Below are 12568 nucleotides of genomic sequence, written 5' to 3' on the forward strand. Positions count from 1 at the left end.
TCTTGACTTTGTCATCTCCTTTCAAAGTTTGATAGTTAAAAATTTTGAAAAAAATATTGCTACTTTCTAAGATGGAAAGAATTTTTTAAGTCTTTAAGTTTTTAGTTTAGAACATTAAATTTTTTCAAATATCTTATACTGGGGAATGCTGAGAATTTTGTTTTTATTCTCTGATCTTTGTCTTGGAACTGAATTATAATATGGAATATGTCATACATGCTGTATCATTTATTTCCTGTGGAACAGTTACTTTTTCATGAATTTTGGGAGTTGGTTCTTCTTCAAGAGTTTCCAATGCATCAAAAAATTCCTCCTCATCACCACTATCTTCCTCAGTTTTATGTTTCCTCAGATTCAGTACTTATATATGATCTTGTATTAAAATAGTCATCTTCCAATGTAGAAAAAACAGAACATTAAATAATTGTTTAGATTTTCAAAATCTCACTAAAGCTTCCAACTCATTAGCGTTGTAGGCTTTGTAAGGATCTTTCTCTTAAAAGTGAGTCCTGTGTGGCTATCTTTTAAGACTTCCTTTTGGAAATTTTCATATTGGAACTCTATGTATAATTGTAGAAACCACAAGGTCTTTACTTTTAGATTTTACATTTAATTTTGAATTATCCATGTGTTCCATTTTCTTGAACAGCTTCCTTGAGTGCAGTGATTTACATTACCTGTTTTGAAAATAAATATTATTATTGGATATGAAAAGCATTATTATATCACAAAACAATGTACAAAACCATGTAATTGTAATCTTAACTCCTTTTCCCCTTCTCCTTTTAATATGATTGTTTGGTTTGTCACTATCTTTACCTACTTTCCTCCACCTCTCTCAATTCATCCCATCGTGGCTACAGAGAGTGAATAAGAGATCTCACAGATTCCTTTTTATGGATAGGGAAGAAAGTTGTATTAAGTTGGGTCCAGGGTAACTCCTGTGGTGATATTCATATAAGTATATTTGTATTCTTTCCCTTTCAATTCACTGAAGCCTCTGAATGATTGCTGATTCTGGAGGCATCATATAACATTTATTGGACACATAGTATACGTAAGATATAGTGGACTACATCCTGAAAATACAATGATCTAAAGCATGGTCCCTATTCTGAGGTAGCTTACAGACAGGACACACAAATCTGGCAAACTAAATAATAACTTAGGTTGACTGCATACCCATATCAGTCTTTCAAAACACTGAGCTCATGTTCTCTGTAGATATTATTCACAAATATAAATTAGATACATTATAACTCATGAATAAAATGTTTAGTATTTTGTTTTCATACCCAATGTATTTTTTCTTTCATATGATATGCTTGGAAGGATATTGTTCTAGGGATAGTGGAAAAGTAGTTGTGGTTTAGGAGACCTGAAGAGGGCAGGCTTTTAAGAGAAATTAAAGAACCTACAGTCATTTCCCCCTTCCCAAATTATTGCTATTTATATATTTTTGAATTATTTACACATATAGTTTATAAATTATATATATATATATTTACCCCAGACACAATTTCATGCAATTTTCTTTATTTTACAGATAAAAAAGTAAGTTACAGATCAACAAAATAACTTAACAAGGTCACACAGTGAGCTAATGATAATATTCATATAATTATTTAAGCTTAGAAAGCATTTTCACTTTATTTCATTTGCCTCTAACCAAATTTTTTAGAATTATTGACCTTACTTTAGAGGAAACTGAGGTGTGAAGACTTGAAAACCACTAAGCTAAATTGTGTTTAAATTCTTAAACCCACATCTGTTCATTCCAAAGCCATTCTCTTTCCACTTTATCAAAGCTGTCAATACCACTCAAGCTCACCCCTACCTAAAATCTCAAATAGGCTCTACAGAAAATAGAACTTAGTACTTCTCACTCATAGTCCAGTGCTCTTCCCCAGTATCCCACCCTACCCACCTCAGTTAGCTTTTATTGAGTAAGAGAAATTTGATACCAATGCAGAATGAAAACTCCTGCTTCCATGATCCACAGTTTTGGGCAAACTGACGATCACAGGGATTACAACATCAAGAAGTTAAATAGTGTGTCACTCCAGCCACCCATACTAACTCTGCAAGACATGGAGCAACACAAGCTTGTGCACTAGAAAAGAAGGGTGGGACCAGAGATACCATGATGACCCAAGGCTGGATCATTTGTCACCCCTGAGTTTCCCACACCAAAAGGCACAGAAATTATTGCTAAGTTAGCTGAGTCAGGAGGGGACAGAAACATTTCAGTAATATATAGGAAACCCATGAGCTGGTGCTCTCCTTGAGTGAAAGTCTGGCAGCAAGATTGTTAGGCTGGAGGTTGGGTAACACGCGGGAAGAGGAGGGGTCCCTACCTTTTAAATGCAATTATTTTTTATATGGAATATTAATAAATGTCAGCACAAAAATCAGCATCATATTTCAGGAAATTTGTAATTAACTTAAAAAAAACTAACATATCCTATTTAACCTGATGAGGATTATTTCAATTATGTCTGCTCTCATATCTTTCTCCAGTTATACGTTTATTGTTTTAGCTTCTTTAATGTTCACTTAATAATTTTCTGGGCCCTTCTCTTCCAAGGCACATTTCCCTCATTTCCCTTTAAAGAAACATTGATATCTATCTATCTATCTATCTATCTATCTATCTATCTATCTATCTATATATATATATATATAAAATGCAGTTTCAATGACTCCCCATAGTTCAGGGTTGACAAGACATGAAGTATTCAAAAGGGGGGAATCTCAGTCAGCACAAACATTCAAGCTTATTGAAAGCTAGACCTTCAGGCAGAGCTTTCATTTCTCTTCCTTCCTTTCTTCCTTTTCTTTCTTTCTTTCTTTCTTTCTTTCTTTCTTTCTTTCTTTCTTTCTTTCTTTCTTTCTTTCTTTCTTTCTTTCTTTCTTTCTTCTTTCTTTCTTTTTTTTTATTGGAGTATACTTGCTTTACACAATTGTGTTAGTTTGTGCTGTACAGCAAAGTGAATCAGCCATACATAAACATATATCCTCTCTTTTGGATTTCCTTCCCATTTAGGTCACCACAGAGCACCAAGCAGTTTCCTGTGCTATACATAGGTTCTCATTAGTTATCTATTTTATACATAGTAGTGTACATATATGTATCAATCCCAATCTTTCAATTTATCCCAACCCTCATTACCCTCTTGGTATCCATATATGTTTGTTCTCTACATCTGTGTCTCTATTTCTGCTTTGCAAATAAGTTCATCTATACAATTTTTCTAGATTTCACATATATGCATTAATATACAATATTTGTTTTTCTGTATCTGAATTACTTCACTCTGTATGACAGTCTCTATGTCCATTCAAGTTTCTGCAAATGACACACTTTCATTCCTTATTATAGCTGAGTAATATTCCATTGTATATATATACCACATCTTCTTTATCCATTCCTCTGTTGATGGACATTTAGGCTGCTTCCATGTCCTGGTTATTGTAAATAGTGCTGCAATGAACACTGGGATGCATGTGTCTTTTTGAATTATGGTTTCTCTGGGTATATGCCCAGGAGTGGGATTGCTGGGTGATATAGTAGTTCTAGTTTTAGTTTTTTTTTGTTGTTGTTACATAAAGTTCTTTTATTTATTTATTTTTTAACATCTTTATTGGAGTATAATTGCTTTACAATGGTGTGTTAGTTTCTGCTTTATAACAAAGTGAATCAGTTATACATATACCCATGTTTCCATATCTCTTCTCTCTTGCATCTCCCTCCCTCCCACCCTCCCTATCCCACCCCTCTAGGTGGTCACAAACACCGAGCTGATCTCCCTTTGTTATGCGGCTGCTTCCTACTAGCTATCTATTCTACGTTTGGTAGTGTATATATGTCCATGCCACTCTCTCACTTTATCACAGCCTACCCTTCCCCCTCCCCACATCCTCAAGTCCATTCTCTAGTAGGTCTGTGTCTTTATTACTGTCTTACCCCTAAGTTCTTCATGACGATTTTTTTTTGTCTTAGATTCCATATATATGTGTTAGCATATGGTATTTGTTTTTCTCATTCTGAATTACTTCACTCTGTATGACAGACTGTCAATTTTAAGGAAGATTCATAGTGTTCTCCATAGTGGGCTCTATCAAATTACGTTCCCACCAACAGTGTAAGAGGGTTCCCTTTACTCCACACCCTCTCCAGCATTTATTGTTTGTAGATTTTTTGATGACAGCCATTCTGACCAGTGTGAGATGATACTGCATTGTAGTTTAGATTTGCATTTCTCTAGTAATTAGTGATGTTGAGCATCTTTTCATTTGTTTCTTGGTCATCTGCATGCTTTTTGACTGGGTTGTTTGTTTTTTGATATTGAGCTGCCTGAGATGTTCATATATTTTGGAGATTAGTCCCTTGTCAGTTCCTTTCATTGCAAATACTTTCTTTCATTCTGAGGGTTGTGTTTTTGTATCTATGGTTTCCTTTGCTGTGCTAAAGCTTTTACATTTCATCAGGTTCCATTTCTTGATTTTTTTTAATTTTCATTAAACTGGGAGGTGGGTCAAAAATGATCTTGCTGCAATTTATGTCAGAGTGTTCTGCCTATGTTTTCCTGTAAGAGTTTTATAGTATCCGGCCTTACATTTAGGTCTTTAATCCATTTTGAGTTTATTTTTGTATATGGTGTTAGGGAGTGTTCTAATTTCATCTTTTACATGTAGCAGTCTAGTTTTCCCTGCACCATTTATTGAAGAGACTGTCTTTTCTCCATTGTATATTCTTGCCTCCTCCTTTGTAATAGATTAGGTGACCATATGTGCGTTGGTTTATTTCTGAGATTTCTATCCTGTTCCATTGATCTATATTTCTGTTTGTGTGCCAGTACCATACTATCTTGATGACCTTAGCTTTGTAGTATATTCTGAAGTCAGGGAGCCTGATTTTTCCCTTCCATTTTTGTTTCTCAGATTGCTTTTGCTATTCAGGGTATTTTGTGTTACCATACAAATTGTAAAATTTTTCACCTAATTCTGTGGAAAATGCCATTGGTAATTGGATACGGATTGCATTGAATCTGTGATTGCTGAGCATAGTGCAGTCATTTTCACAATATTGATTCTTCCAACCCAAGAACAAGGTATATCTCTCCATCTGTTTGTGTCATCTTTGATTTCTTTCATCAGTATCTTATAGTTTTCTGGTCTTTCACCTCCCGACGTAGGTTTATTCCTAGGAATTTTATTATTTTTTTGCAGTGGTAAAGGAGATTGTTTCCTTAATTTCTCTTTCTGATCCTTCATTGTTAGTGTATAGGAATGCAGGAGATTACTGTGTATTAATATCCTGCAAATTTACTAAACTCATTGATTATTTCTAGTAATTTTCTGGTGGCATGTTTAGGATTTTCTATGTATAATATCATGTCATCTGCAAACAGTGACAGTTTTACTTCTTTTCTGATTTGTATTCCTTTTATTTCTTTTTCTTCTCTGATTGCCATGGTTATGACATCCAAAACTATGTTGAATAACAGTGGCCAGGGTGGACATCCTTGTCTTCTTCCTGATATGAGAGGAAATGTTTTCAGTTTCTCACCATTGAGAATGATGGTAGCTATGTGTTTGTGGATATGGTCTTTATTATGTTGAGGTAGATTTCCTTTATGCCCACGTTCTGGAGAGTTTTTATCATAAATGGGTGTTGAATTTTATCAAAAGCTTTCTCTATATCTATTGAGATGATCATATGGTTTTTATTCTTCAATTTGTTAAGATGGTGTATCACATTGATTGATTTGCATATGTTGAAGAATCCTTGCATCCCTGGGATAAATCCCACATGATTATGGTGTATGATCCTTTTAATGTGTTGTTTGATTCAGTTTGCTAATATTTTGTTAAGAATTTTTGCATCTATGTTCATCAGTGATATTGGCCTGTAATTTTCTTTTTTGTGATATATTTTTCTGGTTTTGGTATCAGGGTGATGGTGGCTTTGTAGAACGAATTTGGGAGTGCTCCTCTCTCTGCCATTTTTTGGAAGATTTTGAGGATAGGTGTTAGCTCTTCTCTAAGTGTTTGATGGAATTCGCCTGTTAAGCCATCTGGTCTTGGACTTCTGTATGTTGCAAGAATTTTAGTCACAGTTTTTATTTCAGTATTTGTGATTGGTCTGTTCATATTTTCTATTTATTCCTGGTTCAGCCTTGGAAGGTTGTAATTTTCTAAGAATTTGTCCATTTCCTCCAGGTTTTCCATTTTATTGGCATATAGTTTCTTGTAGTCGTCTCTTATGATCCTTTGTATTTCTGTGCTGTCAGTTGTAACTTCTCCTTTTTAATTTCTAATTCTATTGATTTGAGTCCTCTCCCTTTTTTTCTTTATGAGTTTGGCTAGAGTTTTATCAATTTTTTCCTTCTCAAAGAACGAGCTTTTAGTTTCATTGATCTTTGCTATTTTTTCTTTGTTTCTAGTTCATTTATTTCTGCTCTGTTTTTTGTAATTTCTTTCCTTCTACTAACTTTGGGTTTTGTTTGTTCTTCTTTCTCTAGTTGTTTTAGATGGAAGGTTAGGTTGTTTATTTGAGATTTTTCTTGTTTTTTGAGGGAGGATTTTATTGCTATAAATTTCCATCTTAGAACTCTTTTTGTTGCATCCCATAAGTTTTGGGTCAGTGTGTTTTCGTTGCGATTTCCTTCTAGGTATTTTTTGATTTCCCCTTTGATTTACTCAGTGATCCACTGGTTATTTAGTAACCTCCATGTGCTTTTGTTTTTTACAGTATATTTTTCCTGTAATTGATTTCTAGTCTCATAGTGTTGTGGTCAAAAGAGATGTTTGATACAATCCCCATTTTCTTAAATTTACCGAAGCTTAATTTTTGACTCAAGATATGATCTATCCCAGAGAATGTTCTGGGTGCACTTGAGAGGAAAGATTATTCTGCTACTTTCAGGTGGAATGTCCTATAAATATCAATTAAGTCTGTCTCAACTAATTTGTCATTTAAGACTTTTGCTTTCTTATTAATTTTCTGTCTGGATGATCTATCTTTTAGTGTAAGTGGAGTGTTAAAGTCCCACACAATTATTGTGTTACTGTCAATTTCCTCTTTTATGGCTGTTAGCTTTTGCCTTATGTATTGAGGTGCTTTTATGTTGGGTGCATAAATATTTACAATTTTTATATCTTCTTCTTGAATTGATCCGTTGATCATTATGTAGTGCTCTTGTCTCTTGTAATAGTCTTTAATTTAAAGTCTATTTTGTCTAATATGTGTATTGCTACTCCAGCTTTCTTTTGATTTCCATTTGCATGGAATGTCTTTTTCCATCCCCTCACTTTCAGTCTGTATGCATCCCCAGGTCTGAAGTGGGTCTCTTGTAGACAGCATATATATGGGTGTTGTTTCTGTATCCATTTAGCCAGTCTGTGTCTTTTGGTTGGAGCATTAAATCCATTTACATTTAAGATAATTATCAATATGTATGTTCCTATTACCATTTTCTTAATTGTTTACTGTTTGTTTTTGTAGATCTTTTTCTTCTTTTGTGTTTCCCTCCTAGAGAAGTTCCTTTAGCGTTTGCTTTAGAGCTGGTTTGCTTGTGCTGAATTCTCTTATCTTTTGATTGTCTGTAAAGCTTTTGATTTCTCCATCAATTCTGAATGAGAGTCTTGCTGTGTAGGGTAATCTTTGATGTAGGTTTTTCCATTTCATCAGTTTTGTGTGTGTGTGTGTGTGGTATGCGGGCCTCTCACTCTTGTGGCCTCTCCCATTGCGGAGCACAGGCTCTGGATGTGTAGGCTTAGCGGTCATGGCTCATTGGCCCAGCCGCTCTGCGGCATGTGGGATCTTCCCAGACCAGGGCACGAACCCTTGTCCCCTCCATTGGCAGGCGAACTCTCAACCACTGCACCACCAGGGAAGCCCCCATTTCATCACTTTAAATATATCCTGACACTCCTTTTTGGCCTGTAGAGTTTCTGCTGTAAAATCAGCTGATATCTTTATGAGGATTCCCTTGTATTTTATTTGTTACTTTTCCCTTGCTGTTCTTAATATTTTTTCTTTGTATTTAATTTTTGATTGTTTAATTAATATGTGTCTCAGGATATTTCTCCTTGGGTTTATCCTGTATGGGACTCTGCACTTCCTGGCTTTGATTGACTATTTCTTTTCCCATGTTAGGGAAGTTTTCGACTATAATCTCTTCAAATGTTTTTTCATATCCTTTTCCTTTTTCTTCTTCTCGGACCTCTTTAATTTGAATGTTGGTGCATTTAATTTTGTCCCAGAGGTCTCTGAGACTGTCCTGAATTATTTTAATTCCTTTTTCTTTATTCTGTTCCATGGCAGTTATTTCCTCCATTCTATCTTCCTGCTCACTTATCTGTTCTTTTGCCTCGGTTATTCTGCTATTGATTCCTTCTTGTGTCTTTTTAATTTCAGTTATTGTGTTTTTCATCACTGTTTGTTCATTCTTAATTCTTCTAAGTCTTTGTTAAATATTGTTTTGTATCTTTTCAATCAGTTCCTCCGTATTTTTTCCAAGGTGTTGGATCACCTTTAATATCATTACTCTAAATTTTTTTTCAGGTAGATTGCCTATTTCTTCTTCATTTATTTGGTCCTGTGGGTTTTACCTTGCTCCTTCATCTGCAATATATTTCTCTGTCATCTCATTTTTTTTCTAACTTACTGTGTTTGTGGTCTCTTTTCCACAGGCTGCAGGGTCTTACTTCCTCTTGTTTCTGTTCTCTGTCCCTTGGTGGGTGAGGTTAGTGCATGTTCTTGTGCAGGCCTCCTGGTTGAAGGGACTGGTGTCTGGCCTCTGGTGGGTGGTGCTGTGTCTTTTCCCTCTGATAGGCAGAGCTACATCAAGTCATGTGTTTTGGGGTGTCTGTGAGCTTAGTATTGCTTTAAGCAGCCTGTCTGCTGAAGAGTGGGGCTGTGTTCTTGTCTTGCTGGTTATTTGGCATGAGGTGTCCAGCACTGGCAGGCAGTTTGGTGGAGCCAGGTCTTGGTGTTGAGATGGATACATTATAATTCAACAACCTTCACTATCAGACTTTCCATCTGGTTTTCACCTAAATTAGTCTTGAGGGAGTCTTGTCTTGGGCTGAGGCAAGATGAGTAGATTTCCACACACATCCCCCAGAATCTTAAATATTCTTATATGGGTTAAGTCATGTATTTAGTTCAGATGTTTTCAACACCACCTTACTCTCTCAAGGCTGCATCCCTGAAACAACTCTGGTTCTGGAATGTTTCAGTTATGCTACTTTTTGTCATGGTTCTTAATCTCTCAGTGCTTCAGTTTTCACCTGCTTTGATGTGAGCCTTTGTTCCTTCACCTAGGAGGTTTTTGAACCAGTTTTTAGATTTCTTTCATAGCAAGTTGTTCCACATGTAGCTGTAGATTTGATGTGTCTGTGGGAGGAGAGTCAGGGGTCCTATTCCATGCAGGTAGAGCTTTAAAAATATGTAATTATATGTAGCCCTATGGGACCACAAGTGTAAGCTCTGTTGGCCACCAGAGCCAGGTGATCTGGAGTTGTTCCCTGGGTGGCAGTAATGAAAATAGGGGCTCCAGATGAGCATACAATCTCCTTTCTGGGAGACAGCAGCGAGCTATAGCAAAGCACAGAGAGAGAGAGTTCAAAGACAACATTCATAAGTCTATGTTTCCAGAGAGAACCTGTGTAGTCTCTAGATATATGCGAGACCTGAAACCTGCCTCAGAGGTTGAAGCTCCAAGACAAACAAAAGGGGATCTTTCATAGATAGACTGGGGTTGTATTTCAGTCTGCTGTCTGTACAGGGCCCTAGATGTGGTAGGCTCCCAGGAATGGTCTCTATAATTATTACAGTCCCATGGGATCCAGGTACATAAGCCCCTCTGGCCTCCAGAACCAGGTGATCAAGGAATGTCCCCTGAGTTCCAGTTACAAAAATTGAGACACCAGATGTAAATACCAGAGCACCAGATGTAAAAGCTCCTCTCTAGGAGATATTGACACTGTACAGTGTGGTAGAGGGTGAGTATACCTGCTGACTGGAGGGAGGTAGAAGAATACTGCAAAGATAGTGTCCACCAATCAGCATGTCCCTAGATGTGTATTAAATTAGATGCCTCCTCCTCAGGCCTACACTTTAAAATTAGAAACTGAGCCATTCTCACATAAAATCTGGGCACCTCTCAATCATCTGTTTCTGTGGGTGAGTCCGTGCATGAACCCTTTAAGAGCTGCTTCTCAGTTTGTTATACCTTGTGGGTCTCAAAGACATGAACCTGATATGTTTTCAAAGCTAGATGTTTAGCGGGCTTATTTCTCAGGATCAGGTCTTATAAGTTGGTGTTCCCAATGTAGGGGTCAAATTCTTTTCTCCTCAGGGAGTAGCTACAGGTTTTGAGCTCTCTCTCAATTGTGAATTGCTGCTCTGGGGATGGAGATTATAGTGAGATTGTGTCCCAGCTTTCCTACCAGCTTCAGTATGGCCCCTCTCTCATTTGCCTAAAATGTAGGAGTCACTCAGAGAGTTTTAATTTTTTTTTTCACAGGAAATTGTTACATATGTAGTTGCAGATCTGGTGTGTCCATGGGATGAGGTAAGTTCAGGATCCTCCTATGTCATCATCTTGAACCAGAACCATGATGTATTTTTGACAGTTTATTTTCTTCCTTTCATGACATTCCCCTGAGCTTTTACTTTTATGTTATACATAGGACTTGGACTCTGTACACATTTCTTACATGTGCTGTTTCTTATTGTAGCATACTGTTTAATGGTTATTAGAATATCATGCTTTATCAAACCATGAAATATGCTCTACCCCTTCTAATATGTAACCACAAACTTTGCTACTAATATCATTCTTAATGTAATTTGTCTTAATTTTATGGCTTGAGTTTCTTAATAATTTTAATAAAAGCTCCTTTTGGCAAGACAGAAAATATTTCATCAATTTAAATTCAATTTAATGGACATTTTCTGAGTGTCTCTTATGTACTAAGTACTGTAGAAGGATACACAGATGAGCAAAAAAAAATCTCTGCTCTCAAGTAGAAGTGGCAAAGTGTACACAAAATATGTACAAATAATTACAACACAAAACAGAGTGTAATAATGTAAGAGTGGTCTAAAAGCGTTTTTGTATCAATTAGGAAATTATTGTTTAAATCAAATCCAGAAGAATAAGTGGGATTTCAACAAGCTGAGAGGAAAAGATTTCAGGAGAAAAGAATATCATGAACAAATGCAACTTCAGGGAAGCTGGAGAAGAGTAGTCACAACATGGCAAATTATTTGATTTGACTAAAATGCAAGGTAAGAATGCAATATGCAGTAGGTAATAATGCTGAGAGGATAAGATGTTTGGGCCCAATCATTGATACCTTGATTTTTATGTGAAGGATTTTAGACTTAATTCTGTGGTCAATGGAGAGATATTGCATAGTTTCAAATAATTTGGTGACATTATCAAAGAAAACGTTTTAGGGAGATCACTCTGCTCACAATGAATAAGTTGTATTAGAATCATAGACCCGTTGAGGAGACATAAAAAATCAGGTCAGAAGAAATTAAGATTGGATGGAGTGGGATAGATGACAGAGAGAATAAAGAATAAGGGATAGAAATAAGGGATATGTTTCATATGCCCATCAATCATTCAATGCATTTCACATTCAAGAGTATTATCTCCAAAAAATAAAGAGTATTATCTCCAGCATTGACCCTGAAAACCAGAATATGTCACATTATGTACTTCTTTCAATGGAAGACAGAAAATTATAGAGTAAGAGAGGTGCATGACAAGTTATGTAGCTACAAAGAAAGCAACACCATTCTGCCCCCCAGAAGATATAATATAAAGATGGAAGAAAGGTTGTATTTATCTTTGGCTACATAATCTACTTTGACAGTGTCTCAGAGAGTATCACTAATCATAGACTCAGAGACTCTTTAGATTTGTTAAGGACCTTGCAGATATTTTAAGCAAATCACTTTATTTTGTTTGTCAAAAAATATTATTAAAGAAGAATGGTGGTTACCAGGGGCTTAAGAGATGCATAAATAGAGAGTTGCTGTGCAATGAATATAGTGGTTCAGTCATGCAAGTTTCTAGAGATCTTCTGTGCAAGAATCAATGTGCCTATACTTAACAATACTCTTCTGTACACTTAAACTTTTTAATAGGGTAGATTTCTTTTTTTATATACCACACACTCAGAAAGAAAATTGAATGTCTATTATCTGCTTAACCCTGTGCTAGGTAAAGTAGAGAATATCAAAGTATTTTAAGACATGCTCATTCCTATCATCAAGTTATAGTCGATTAAGAAAACAAAATATGTGTACTTGACTCAAAAGCAAACAATACGATAAATAGATGATAGCATAAGATGAGCTGGTACTCTCTGGGGGGAGTTTTTGAAGTGTATGGAACTTGACACAGCATGTGAGGACTTCGTAAGATGTAGGTAGGTTGACCTTCAAAACTACATGTGAATAGTATTCTTACATTTTTTTCAAAATGCTTCACATCCTCTTATTCAAACATTGTGTAAGGTAAGTTGTACAGGCATTATG

Source organism: Globicephala melas, chromosome X (genome assembly GCF_963455315.2).
Source record: "Globicephala melas chromosome X, mGloMel1.2, whole genome shotgun sequence".
Lineage (NCBI taxonomy): Eukaryota > Metazoa > Chordata > Mammalia > Artiodactyla > Delphinidae > Globicephala > Globicephala melas.